General features: G+C 41.9%; 1 protein-coding gene across 7 annotated transcripts in view; it reads right to left on the bottom strand.

The window, feature by feature from the left end:
• FBXO25 (F-box protein 25) overlaps nucleotides 1-5,077 on the bottom strand; it is a 35,408-nt gene extending 30,331 nt beyond the window's left edge. For 3 of the 7 annotated variants that reach the window (XM_026101869.2, XM_026101874.2, XM_026101875.2), the window contains exon 1: nucleotides 4,954-5,077. The gene's annotated coding sequence lies outside the window, so the exon portion shown is untranslated. Of the gene's footprint in view, nucleotides 1-626; nucleotides 698-2,505; nucleotides 2,571-4,347; nucleotides 4,439-4,953 lie in introns of those variants that run through there. The other 4 variants (XM_026101871.2, XM_064508519.1, XM_026101870.2 and 1 more) reach the window with 4 other exon arrangements.
• Between the last annotated feature and the right edge of the window lie 9,409 nt (nucleotides 5,078-14,486).

Here is a 14,486-nt window from a genome sequence, read left to right as displayed (position 1 = left end):
GAGGAAAAAGTTCTCTGTAGAGCATTCTGCTAAGGTGTAGATTTAATGGTTTCCTTAGTACTTTTTTGATTCTGTAACTTCATTCTTCTTGCCCCTTTGGCATCTGTCAGATCATAGTAGGTTTCCTATTTCTTCAGTAAACAAAGGAAAGTGTCACAGTAATCCAGGAAAGAGATGATATCAAAAAGAGCAAGGTTGATCATGTCAGAGCAGATTATACAGGATACAAGCAGATTACCAATTTTGAGATCTAACAAATGACTATCAAGAAATTTAGCAGGCACAAGTCCATGTTGCTCCTATTATTTATTCTATAAGAGTTCTAAATACTGAGATAGTGCTACACTGTGATACAATGAATTCTCAGTAAGGGAAGCCTCATTTTCCCAAATATTTTTTTCAGTTGTTGAGGGTCACCTCCAAAGTTCAGCTACTAACTAGATATCTAAGACAAATGGAGACTGCAATATAAAGTCAACGTCTACCTACAAATACCTACAAAGATATTCATCACAGACGTATCATTGTGTTCTGCTACCCCTTTTTGAAATGGGGATTCATTTCTGACACATGAACTCTAAGAATTTCAAGAAAAACATTTTATACACTTTAAAGAATCTTATTACCTCTTATCCTCTTTTTCCCATTTGTTATATACATGTTGCTCCTTATCTTAAGTAGAGATTTCATGTGCAAGCTGTAAACAGAGAAAGAACTAGTACTATCATATTTGAAATATACACTAAAATAGAACATCCATAGTTTTGTTCCTAGTAACTATGCATTTCCTAACCTTTCTTTCCACTTGAAACACATTAGGTCAGATCAGTCAAACATGACTGTATGAATTGATTCATCCATTTGCACTCCTGACCAGAACCTCCTTGATACATTAGTTAGAACAGGAGAAGGAACAGAAACATAAAGCCTGAAGACAGACATATTACATGAACCAGATTTTAAAAAAAAATCTGGGAATGCATTGTTTAGCCTCAGCACTGACAAAAGTCCCCTTGCTATTCATAACTGCCCTCCTCTGCCATCCAACAGCAATTTTTCTTTTTCTCCAACCACCACAGTCTCTATTCATACCTTATCTGGGTTTCCAGTTTTTTACTGCTTCCTAACAAATATGAGCCATGACATACTTTGCGCCAAATTGTTTAAAATCTCTCATTTAGGCTGAAATTAAGGAATCTCATTTTCATGATGCATCTGTTCAAGTAGTTGGTGCTCATGCATAATTTCAGAATAACATAGGTTAAAGCATCTTAATCCCTCCAAGATCAGCAGACTTTATCTCAAATATTTCTAAGTCACTGAAAGCAACTATGAAAACAGCAGACATCAAGTCAAAAATACAGTCTTAGACCAACAAAGAAGGAAAATTTTTGAACCACATGTAGGTATACAGAGCTCAAAACCCGTTTCTGTATCAGAACTACTGACCAGAAATAAAGCAATATTGTAGGTGCACCTCACTACCCCAAAATCAGCAACTTGAAGGAATTCAGAACCACAGAGACCGTTAGAGGCTGAACAGGATAACTTGAAAAAAAAGATTAAAGACACTAAAGAAAAGCTATTAGAAAAAAAAAATCACATACTACTTTAACATAGACTTACGTAAACTTACTCAAGCATTTGTGGAAGATGTTTAGAGAGTCTATAATTCTGCAAGGTTGGTACATGTTGATCTATTTCCCCCCCCCCCCCCCAAAGAAATAGATATTCTTAGCCCAAGACATAGTTTCATTATTGCACAAGCTAGGAGTGCATCCCACAAGTAGAAAATCCACAAAAGGACTTTTACCTATGCTCAAAAAGCATAGCTCATGGAGTCAGAACTGTAGAAGTATTCATTTAGTAACAGCTCATACACAATTAGAAAGAAATCCTATTGCATCTCACTTCCTTTAGCAAAGCCTATTTGTAGGACCATAGACTTGATCATTGTTAACTTGTTAGGAGTGCAAAAGTGGCCAAATTTTAAGAAACTGCAGTTTATCCTAAACAACTTCCCTATACATCTCTCAAAGCAAGTGATCATGGAGTATGTCTGCTTGGACTTTTTTTTTTTTTTTTTTTGCTCTGCATCTACTCATTCTTTGCTTCCCAGTACAGCATTCTACTAACACAACACTTTCAGCATTGGCTTCCAGACCAGAGCTGGCTTCCAAGAGTTTCTGCACATTTTATGTAGGCGTACATTCAGTAAGTAACTAGTTGCCATGTTCAGACTTTTACCACAACAAAAGTTTGGCTCCCTAGACTTAGATTTTGGGGAAAATGCAATGGGGCCAGGGTTCTCTACTACTCTACCACTCAAAATGACTTGTCTATATTTCAAAAGAACAGGGCTCTTCACTTTGCATCAAACACCTTTTTCTCAGAAGACAGCAAAAAATCCACTAAGGAAATAAGAATCACCAGCAAGAAGCATAGAAGAGGGCTGTGTATGTCAAGCTTACTACAGTTTGAAATTACAGTAACTGCTCTACTTACCCTTGCACTCCTAAGGCAGTTCTGCTCTCAGTGAGGTGGGTAACTCACCACAAAAGTAAACACCACTATAATAACATTCAAAGTTGCAGCAAGACATCCTATTACTCTGCCCCTTTACTGGGGAAGATCTGTCAGAGACTTAGGAATGTGTAATTGAGATCCAGACCACCCTTGTTGATCAGTATCAAGACTGTTTGGAATAAGCAAGGTCCTTCCCATTCCCCCTAACATGCCAACAGCATCCTCATCTCTTCCCTCACCCTAGCAAAATCCTTTCAGCAGCTGTTTTCAACAGAAATTCTTCCTTTACACTCACACTACAGGGAAATGACTATCTTCCTGGAGCTAACCCAGTCAGCCACTGGGAGTTAGAGATTAGTCTGACTCCACACTTCATTCTCCCCCATACATTTCTTCATATCAAATGACCATTTCAAACCAAACCTCAAACTTCCACAAGATCACAAGCATCAGCTCCTCAGCTTCTCACCCACCCCTGTTCCAGCTGTTATGTCCCCATACAGCAGTCTAACTGCAAACAGCCCATCCAACTTTCACTTCCAAACAAGGTGCGTTAACACCTACTCACCCACCCCAATTGAACTTTGTACCCTCTGCTTCTTCCCTGCAACCTGCTGCAGTCCCAACCCTTGCTCAACCAAGGAGCTCTGGCTCCACATCCACCCCATGTGGCCATGACCCACCCCCCCACACACACTGTCTCTGACTCCCCCAGTCCCTCACACCTGCTGCAAACTGCCTCTGACCCCCCCCCAGCCTCCCACACCTGCCCCACACTGCCTCTGACCCTCCCCCCCCAGCCCCTCACACTGCCTTGGTCCCCCCAGCCCTCACATCTGCCCCACACTACCCCTGATCACCCCCAGCCCCTCACCACCTCTGACCCCCAGCCATCACAGCCACCCCACACCACCCCTGACTCCCCCCTCCCACCTGCTCCAGATCCCCAGCCCCTCACCGCCTCGGTCCCTGGCCACCTCTATTCTGGCTGTTACTTCCCCATACAGAAGTCTAAGTGCAACTAGCCCATCCAACTTCCACTTCCAAACAAGGTGCGTTAACACCTGCTCACCCACCCCAATTGAACTTTGTACCCTCTGCTTCTTCCCTGCAACCTGCTGCAGTCCCAACCCTTGCTCAACCAAGGAGCTCTGGCTCCACATCTGCCCCACTTGGCCCTGACCTCCCCCTCCCTCACCTACACCGCCTCTGACCCCCAGCCCCTCACACTGCCTTGGTCCCCCCAGCCCTCACATCTGCCCCACACTGTCTCTGACCACCCCCAGGCCCTCACACCACCTTCATCCCCCGGGCCTCTCCCAATCACCTCAGACTCCCCACCTCCCACCCACCCCACACTGCCTCTGATCCCCAGCCCCTCACTGCCTCGGTCTCTGGCCCATTAAGCTCCTCCTGGCCACCCCTGTTCTGGCTGTTACTTTCCCACACAGCAGTCTAAGTGCAACCAGCCCATCCACCTTCCACTTCCAAACAAGGTGTGTTAACCTGCTCATTCACCCCAATTGAACTTTGTATGCTCTGCTTCTTCCCTGCAACCTGTTAAAAGTCCCAGCCCTTGCTCAACCAAGGAGCTCTGGCTCCTCACACCTGCCCCACACCACCTCTGACCCCCCCCACCCCACTCCTCACAGATGCCCCACGCTGCCTCTGACCTCCCCCCCCCCACTCCTCACACCTGCCCCACACCGCCTCTGACCTCTCATGTCCATCCCACACCACCTTTGACCACCAGCCCTTACAGCCACCCCACACCACCTCTCCCTCCCAGCCAGTCACACCCCCCCACACACCATCTCTCACCTCACCAGCTCCTCCTGGCCACTGCTGTTCTGGCTATTACTTCCCCATACAGCAGTCTAAGTGCAAACAGCCCATCCAACTTTCACTTCCAAACAAGGTGCGTTAACACCTACTCACCCACCCCAATTGAACTTTGTACCCTCTGCTTCTTCCCTGCAACCTGCTGCAGTCCCAACCCTTGCTCGACCAAGGAGCTCTGGCTCCACGTCTGCCCCACGTGGCCCTCACCCCTCCCCCTCCCCCACACCACTTCTGCCCCTCAGCCTCTCACACTGCCTTGGTCCCCCGGCCCTCACACCTGCCCCACAGCACCACTTACTCCCCTCCCCCACATCACCTCTGACCCCCAGCCCTCACACCTGCCCCACACTGCCTCCGAGCACTCCCTCCCACATCACCTCTGATCCCCAGCCATCACAGCCACCCTACACCGCCTCTCACCCCCGGCCCCTCATGCCACCTTGACCTCCCCGGTCCCTTACACCCACCCCAGACCATCTCTTACTCCCCCGCCCTCATCCCCTCACACCTGCCCCACACCACCTCTGACCCCCAGCCATCACACTCGCCCTACACTGCCTCTGACCCACACCGCGCCCCCCGTACCTGACGGCCCCGCACCACCACGCGCGCTAGGCCTGGGCCGTGGGGCTATTGACGGAAGTAACATCGGGCTGCGCTCCCCACGCCCCCGGCCCCGCTGATTGGTCGCTGGTCGCGGCGCTTGTTGCTACCCGGCAGCGCGCTTCTCCATTGGCGGAGGAGGCTGGTGCCGTCACCGGCAGGCGCGGGCCAGCCGCGTCACGTGATGGGGGAAGCTAGGCGCACGTGTAAATGTTTTGGTCGAAGGGAGGGGGGCGCTCCGGGAGGGGCGGGGCCGAGGCCTTGGGGGCGGGGCGGCACGTTTGGCCGACGGGGCGGCTGGCGCTGAGCAACGGCCGCCCAACGGCCGAGACGGGGCAGCGAGCCCGGGAGCGAGGGCGCTGCGGGGTGCTCGGCCGTGTGACAGTTCCGTGGCGTGTCTGGCAAGGGAGTACTTTAGCTTAGCTAGGATCCTAAGGGAAGAAAGGTTGTGCTGCCAGTTCTTGGCTTCAGTTTTTAAACCCATTCACAGGCTTACGATTCGAAGGGGAAGTGGTTGTCTCAAAGATACTCAAGTTCCCACAAGTTTTGTGAAATTAGGCAGTTGGAGGAAGACACGATGGTGATTTTGTGCCAAACGTATCCCTTACGGGTGGTGGAGGTGAGTCGGGGTGCACCTCTTCTCTATTTGCCTGAGGCTTCCAGTGCTCCTGGTCCTGAAAAGCAAAGAAGATAAACCAGCAAGTTTAATAATCAACATCACTTAGTTTCCACACTAGTCTGCCAATGACTTGTAAATCTCCTTGCTCAGCCCATAAAAGACCCTTCCTTTGCTCTGTTGGAGCTAGTTCTACAAATTTGCTGCATGTTGTGGCAAAAACCCTTTCATCTCTAACTTCTGTCTCCTTTTTCTCTCCCCGGGACATAAGACCAGTATGCAGTTACCTCGCAGTCCTGGTGAGGCTGATCTTCTAGGGCAGGTGGGATTTGACTAGTAGAAGGAACCTCATGAGCTAGACATCTGATCCAAGAGTGACTCAGGTCACAAAGCATGATACAGGATTCTTGTATTTAGCTGAGGACTAGGCAGCAAATGCTGAAAGACAGCAGATTTTTGGTGCAAAAGCACAAGCATTTACATATGCTTGAATAGATTCTTAAACAATGAAGAAAGAAGATAAGCTGCCAACAGAAAAGTCCTGAGACATTTCTCTCCTGCTCTTCTCCCAGAGCTATTAGATGAGTGCCACCGTGGTGGGAGTATCTTAAGGGGAAGGAGTCACTATACACATTATATGGACAGGAAAATGTTAGAAGTAAACTTGGTAAAGGTGGAGCCTGGCACCTTCCTGTCTCATTTGAGGAACTTCAACATGGAGAAGGGAAAAATTCAGATGAAGATGCGTGAATAGTGCTGTGCATAGGGTCTGTGCAGAACCTCTGAGGGCTGGAGGACCTTAGGAAGATGCTGACATGCAACAAATAGCAGAAGTATTGCAAGCCATAGCTGCCATGCATAAATAGAGGTGGTACACCCAGAACTAGTACTTGCTGTCTTTATTATCAAGCCCCCTTGCTGGATAGGAGCCCTGTGAACCTCATGCCTTAGAAGGGATAAAATATGCAGAGGCTACAGAGATGTGTTTTTTCTACCTTTTTTCTCTTTTATGGTCTAGGTACTAGAAGGTGAAGAACAAGTGTTTGTTCCCAGCTTGGGCAGTCACATATTTTGATTTGCCCTGCAAATTTAATACAGTCATTAATAGCTGAGGTACATCAGTAATTGGGTTTTCCATGACAACTCCTCTACTTCCTGAATATTCACCCCCGCTCAGATCCAGCTATTACAGTATTTTCCTTGCTGGCTTCAGCCTATTTATATTAATTACACATTAGTAGGAACTGCAACAATGTGGCCTTTTTTTTAGCACAAAGCCACTCGCCTAGGTTAAAAATATACAAAAGAAAATATTTTGGGTTTTTTTTTGAGTTGAAACATAAATATAACATAGTGGGACATGGGAACTTTTAAGACAATTCTAATGAGCCTTAAGAAATTTAAAAAATTTTTGAGTAAGTTCATTCTGGTTCAGACATTCTTCTTAAAATCCTGTGTGGATTTTTCTTTTCTAGTGTCACAATCCTTTTGTAGACCTTCCCTATTTTATTTAGTACTAAAGCAGTTTTAGTCTTTTGTGACTGATCTGCAGTGTGACTGTTACTGCTTTTGACTATTTCAGAGGGATGTAGAATGAAGATTGCATTGAACTCAGACTGTCTCCTGTTTTTAAACTTGGTGATTACTGTGCTTGTTGATAGCAGGTCCATATGAGCAATACAGATGAGGCAGGCTAAGCCGTTGCCACATTAACATGAGATTAGGAGAGCTAAATGAAATGGCAAATTCCATCTCTCCCATTTTTTTCCTATTAAATTAATTGAATTATGATTTCTTTCTAATAAACCACAGCAAAAGGTGAATTCTCTAAATGAGCTTGTACTGATGGAAAGCTGTTTTGCTTTTAAGTTATTTTGTTTTTAAGAGCCCAGACACATAATTAAAAGCAAAATAACTCTTGTTATTCATGGTGACTTAGGACAGGCTTCATGGAGAAGGTGCAAATATTTTTCATCAACATTTGTATTTCCTGAAATGCCTAGTATGGAAATGTTCATCATCACATTTATAGCATTCACTTTCAATCTTTCTGAGAATTGTCTGAAGATGGGGATTGTGGTAGATACTAATGGCCTTCTTGCCACTGGGAGAGTCATTTTCAGTTTGCCGAGTCAACTCCATTCATATTTTAAAGAATACAACAGTTATGCTAAATAGTACCACAGCCTGACTGAGTTACTTAGCAACATTTAACGTTAACAAAAAGAAACAAGAATGTGATGCAGCAACAACAAAATCATTAAACAGCAGAAGGAAGCTCATGATGATAATGAAGACAGAAGTCATAGTATTTTAAAGGAAAACCAAATGTAGAAAAGAACAAATAATCCCAGTAATTATATTTTTTCCAAGGAGTCAGTTGCTCAAAGTTACAGTTTTCAGGAAAGCTTCCAACTGCTAAACAAACAAACAAACAAACAAACAAAGCTTGGACAAAAGCCTCATTGTCCTGAATATTATTTAATGGGTGTTTTCCAGTGTATTACACAGTTCTTGAGAGCTTTCTTTTGTTGTTGGCATCAGTTTTTCTGAGTATTTATCATCAGCGCTGTCAAAACAAGAGGTAATATTGCTGCTCTTCCTTCATTATGCTTGTTACTCTGCCAAAATTTTGAGAAGATAATACTTAATAATTAAAGTAATAATACTTCGTTTGTACTAAGGTAATGATAAATGTGTAAGGGCCTTGAGAGCATCCCCCCACACTGGAGGTTTGGCTGCTGGGGTTCAGGGCCAGCTCAGGGCTGGTGCAGCTGAGGGAGGGTAGCCCCCTTCCCTTTGGGGACTATGAGGAGAGGCTCCCACACTGGTCTGCCCTGCTCCCTCGTGGGGGCAGTGGGACAGGCCCTGACCGGTGAAGCCCCTGCTCTTCCAGCCCAGGGATCCCCTGTGGCTCCTAGCACCCAGCCCACAGAGAGCTGCCAGCCCTCCCTGCACCCTGACAAAATGAGATGAGACATATTGCTCTCCCAAGACCTTGGGGAATGGGTAGTCCTCATGAAAAGAAGAATCTTACATGAGCTTTGTGAAAAAAAAAATGAATGCAGAGATGCACACTTTTTTGGTGGGTTATTAACAATTGTATTCAAAGATGTAATTTTTAGCAAAGATTCACAAAGCAATGTTGGATGTAGAATTTTAATGCAAAAGGTGTTATATTATGTAATAATCCATTGTTGAATGTAAAAACAGGTTTATTTTAGTGGGAAGAAGCATTATATAATGTAGGACAAAGAATTTTGAGCAGTGGTGATTATTCTAAGAAAAAGATGGTAACAGTCTACTGGGACATAACAGTAATGGAGAAACAAAGGAAGTTTTACTGTTGCAATGAGAAACATGATTTTAGTTAAACTCCAAAGAAACAATCTGAAAAACAGCATATTCCGTAACTTGAAACAAATCTTTAAATGAAAGCAATGGGACACCAGCAGAAACTACTGTTTGGTCAGTGACAGGTGAGATACTGCAGCTAACTCATTCAAAGTAGGGGAAAAGTCAGGTCAAAAATGAGTTTTGGAGAAGAAATTTCATTTTTCAAATGATAGGAGCTGTGCTGATGTAAGAGGGAAGTAACTGCTTTTAAAAGGAAATGAATTAGTTTAGGAAGTTGCTGTATGGGGTGGTGGAATTGTGTGAGAGTTCAAGCTACAGAAATACACACGAAATGACATAAAAATGAGGTCCGTTGCTTTTATGCTAATGAAGGATGGTGAAAGATTTTCTAATGTTCTGCCTGAAGGCTTTAATCAGAAAAAAAAACAGAAATTTTAAAAGTAGACCATCTTACTGTATTGGTAAGTTACCAGCTGTTTTCACCATATTTATGTGCATCCATGGAAGCAATTAATTGTTTTGGATCAGTGGCATCAAATGTATTCATCAGAGAAAGTGATTGCTGCTGCAGAGGTAGGAGTATACAGCTCAAGGAGGAAACTGATCTAAACTGAAGACAACACTGGAATAATTAAAATAGGCATAAATTTAATCTAGAAATTGGAAGCTATATAACTGTTTATAGGAGAGAGGTTCTGGAACAACTCTGTTCCCCAGAATTGGAACAAAGTAATCTAATAAATTTTAAAGAGAGACTTTATCAGTATATGAAAGGGACTATATGATGTATTTGAATCTGACTGTATGGACCTGAATGAAAACTACTAGAGGTAACAGAGAGGCTAAAGAAAGTGTTGGTCTTACTATTCAACAAAGCGTTCTACAGTAATGTTTACTGAAATGCTCAACTGAAGGAGATGGCTAACAGAACTGCTAGTAACAAAGGAAAGGTTTCCAGGCTAGTGTAAGAGAAAGCTAGCTAGAGAGTACTTAGAGAAATTACGTGTTCATCAATTTGGCTGGACCTGATGAACTGGGTTGCTTAGACAGTAAGTGATCTCAAAAATCGTAGTAGTTATCTAGAAAACATATGGAAAATATGGAAAATGCTGCAGAACTGGAAAAAGGGAAAATATACTGTCTATTAAAAAAAAGAAAAAATAGAAACAAGAAATTATAATTTGTAATTTGTCAATTTAGCTTCAACTTCTGGGGGAAAGATATGTAATTTAACACGTTCTCTTTAGCAATATGGAGTAGAGAGTATACATGGTAAATCTGTAGACAACAGGAATCTGTGAGGATCTGTAAGAATGTGGGAAGATATGCTAAGTTTTGAAAATGAAGAAGTGGTCTGAAAAACAGAATGAAGTTCCCTACAGACACTGCAAAATAATAAAAATGAGAAGAAATACTTGGACGAGTTGGGGATAACTGCTGAGGTCTAAAAGAAAGGATTTGAGGGACTGCAGTGACCATAGATTGAACATGAATCAACAATATTAAGCTACTGAGAAAAAGCCAAACATTGTACTTGCATTATAACTGTAAGCTGTCACTGAGAATTCACCAGTATGGCACATTTTGAGTGCCATACCTGTGTATAAGGGAATGGTTATTGCCCTGTGGATACTCCTGGCTCCTCATGGTCAGTAGTTAGCCAGCTTGCAGTAAGCAAGAACACAATGGATATATCATGATAGAGACCTCTGAGGCCCTACTCCAACCCCCTTTTCTTCAAATGGAGTAAGAGAAAGACATAGATCAAGTCGTTGCTCTCCGTGGTTTCCCAACAGCACAGGGCTTTGGACAAGATTCTCATTCCTGTCCGGTGCCCACCCCAACGCAGTGAAAACTGTATCAACCGCAAAACCTACTATTCCATTGTCATGTAGGTCTCAGTAGGCCACAAAGGAAGGTATGATGGTAGTCTCAAGAGACTCAAGAGTCTCAAGGCTCGTGACATCCATATCTTCCTTAATTCTGGCCTTGGACTCAAAGGGGAGCCTTGTTTCCTTTCCAAGCAGAGAGAGGATAATTCATGGAGCTCAGGTACCTGCATGCCCTATGAGACATGCTGAATATCCCCTGCACAACTGGAAAGTAAATCTGTGTAAATTTAATGATTTCTTGAGGAGTCTTTCATGAGATGAGAAATACATAAATTTTGGCACGAACTGATCTTAATATAGATCATATTGAATGTTACTGGTTTGTCAGCGTTCCTATACATTTTCAGACTATAGTTAAAATTCAGTCCCCTGTTTTTTCCTTTTCTTAAATGAGATGTCTTTCTTTTTTTAAAGAAATCTTTTATGAAAGGTCATGTGTATTAAGGCAAGATCTCTTTGAATCCTTATGATTACAATTCCTAAATTCCCACTTTGCAGTCTCCTGCAACAGACACTTACTTTTTACCTAGCTATCTCCATTTTTGCTGTATTATCTTCTTTTGTATATCTAGTCATAATTAAAATGTCTGTCCATAGTACACTTCTATCCTGTCTAACCATCTATCTGTGAAATAACCATTGTTTAATAGAATTGCGTAAAACCAAACTAAATTACTAATGGTATGAATAACTGCCTTTATCTTAACAGCTGAAGCTGCATCTGGTATGACAGTAACTTTTTTTTTGGAAAAACAGGACAATTCAGGGAATAAAAAAAGAAAGCATTTGGAAAAAAGTTCTTTAGCTTTACTGCAATTTCACTTATATAGGTGAAGCACCTTTAAATAATAGTTGTGTTAGTCAACTTAGGTAGTCTTACTTATGACAGTGTGGGAACAGAATCAGGCTCTCTGACTTACCAAAATTTTAATGGCAACCAGCAAACACATTTTAATCACTAAGCATTCCATCTACATTAGGTGCAGAATCCTAATTTATAATAATTCTGGATAAAACTAAATGTGTTCTTGGTTAACACATGCTCTTAGTTATTGTATAGTCCACTGATGTCAATGCAATGTAGTTTCAGCTACCTAAATGTCCTGTTTCAGGTTTGCTTTCTGAAATGAACTGCAGATACGTAGTAAGGAAAGAAAAAAGGTCTTACTCAATAAAAAATCTGATCCAAACCCCTTAAAGTCAGTATGTCTTTCCACTGCAATTAGCAGTCTCCGGAATAATTTCTGAAATTTCTCTCCAGAGAAATTTTCTGAAAATGAGGTAACCAATTTCTTATTTCAACCTATGTTATTTTTATGCCTATGTTATTTTTCAGAATTGGTACATCTTGCACTCTTGTTGGAGATTTCTGTCTGGAAAATTTTAGATGTTGAACTGTATGGTTTAATTTCTTTACTTTTTGGTAGTTTTCAGATTCCATGTCTTATGTTCTACTCGGAGTCTTGACAATGTAGAGGAGAGGAGGCTAAAAGGAGGTAGGAGGTAAAAGAAGGAAGGAGAGATGTGAAATGAAAGCAATTATTTCTGTAGAGATTGGTAGCAGAATCAGGCTTGTGGGATGACCAGACGGTGAACGCTGGAGCATTGTAGATTTTGCTGGTGAATATGTCTGCCTCTTTCGGATGCAGACTTTGCCCTGCTGCTCATTTTTTATTACAGAAGTAGTTAATACCCTGGATTATGTTTGTTAGCCCATTCTAAAGTTTAAAACAAAATCAAGTGACTTTTTGTCAAGAAGTGATGCTTTACTGGCCTTGGGGCATTGCATCATCATAGATATTTGTATATCAGATTGCTTTTTAATGGCAACTTTCTTTGAGATGTGCTTTTGCTGCCATTAGTGGTGAAAAATAGGTACAGTTTATGCTTTCATCCCTTTCAGGTGTCCTCAAACCACTCTGAATCCTCCCATTTTCACTTCCTCCTCTCTCAGGAGGTTCTGAGTCATGATAGCTTTCCCTTCAGAAAGCAGGTTCAGCTCATTCTTGAGCTCAGATTGTTCATGGCTCTGGCCAAAGAAAGTCACTATCAAATTTAAAGTGCAGTGTCTCCCATCCCTCACAGCTGCTGGAATTAACTTTTATCTAGTCCTTACACACATGTAAACCTTCCTACTAGGCTTTATGAGAAATAACGTGGTTATAATTAACATATTGCCATTTTTTCTGATAGAGTAATTTGCACTGCTGCCAAAGGAGAGTGCCAGCAATGGACTATCAATCTGACACAGAGATGAGACAGCAAGAAAGCTGACAAAGGTTTTAGCTGGTAGGCTGTGAAGACATTAGAGTGATGGGGTTCAGAATAATTTTAGTCTTTCTTGGAAAGACATGAAGATAAGTGATTCAAATGAGTAAAACTAAAACCTGAAGGCTGACTATGATACGGGTTGCATTAGGTACAGCTAATCTGACTATTAAAAATTCACTGCAGGTTAGTACATGATTAGTAATCCTATACCTCATGATTGGTAATCCTTATGATTAGTAGTCCTACATGATTCGTGTTTGTAGAGTTCACTTTGGAAGTGCTAAACACAGAAAGCCTTAATAATATGTTCAGTGATACTGGAGCACATTATACATTGATTGTCCTTATTCACAGCCTTGCTCAGCATTTAATTACAATCCCTAAATTCACATTGCCTACTGATGAATCTGGAATGCTGTTTTTTTGTTATTATTGTGAGTTAGTCCAATAAAGCTTTATGGGTTTAACTTCCTGCATTTGATTATTAATTCTTTGCTTACTGTACTAATGTGAACACCACTTTGTATGACAGCCTTTCTTACGTGCCATCCCAACCCCAGGGGAGTCAAGGAGGATTTTGACCTTTATTTCACAGGAAACGAATCAGGATTATTTATACAGGAAACTTAATTGCATATGAAATTACTTTTGCAATTCTTTAATGAGTGCTTGCTCATAAATAAAAAAAGCATCTGCATATGTACAACTACAGTTGTAGTTAAATTCTAACTCTGTAGTTAAATTCAGAGCCAGTCCAGCACTGAACACAGTCATGAAATATTTGGGCAAATCTAAGATTTGTTTACCTTTTTTTTCCAAGAAGAGAGAAACAAAAACAAAATTTTGTTCAGAATCACAAATAGATTTCTGCACAGCCCTTAGGGCTATCCTACTACACAGTGCAGGACTTTTTGGCAGACACTTTGTCCAGTTCTCAGCAAGGCTTAGAACTATTAATTCAGAATATGCATTTCTTCCCTTTGCTTATAGGAAACTTTAAGTATAATTTTATAAACATCTTAAATATAAAATCTCTTTTATTAAATGGCAAAGTATGGTATTTTTTAGGAAACATGAACAAGGGACCTGGGCTTAGCAAAAATCTTTTTACTGGCACATTTTGATAGAAAAGGAGGGATCATAATTAAACTAAACATCTTCATTGTCAGAGGCTTGCAGTACTGGAAGAGGGTCACGTAGATTTCATTCTTTATTTGAAACACAAGCAATATGCAAAAAATTAAATGATTAAAGACACCCTATTAAGATAAAACTGACTCATTAACATCTGTATTTGAATAGAGAAATAGCAGGAAATGAGCAACTTGCTTTGAAGTTGGAAATTTATGCTAGCAAACACCAATAAAGAGTGTGAATAG

Source organism: Dromaius novaehollandiae, chromosome 3 (genome assembly GCF_036370855.1).
Source record: "Dromaius novaehollandiae isolate bDroNov1 chromosome 3, bDroNov1.hap1, whole genome shotgun sequence".
Lineage (NCBI taxonomy): Eukaryota > Metazoa > Chordata > Aves > Casuariiformes > Dromaiidae > Dromaius > Dromaius novaehollandiae.
This window is presented reverse-complemented; position numbering and strand designations above follow the sequence as displayed.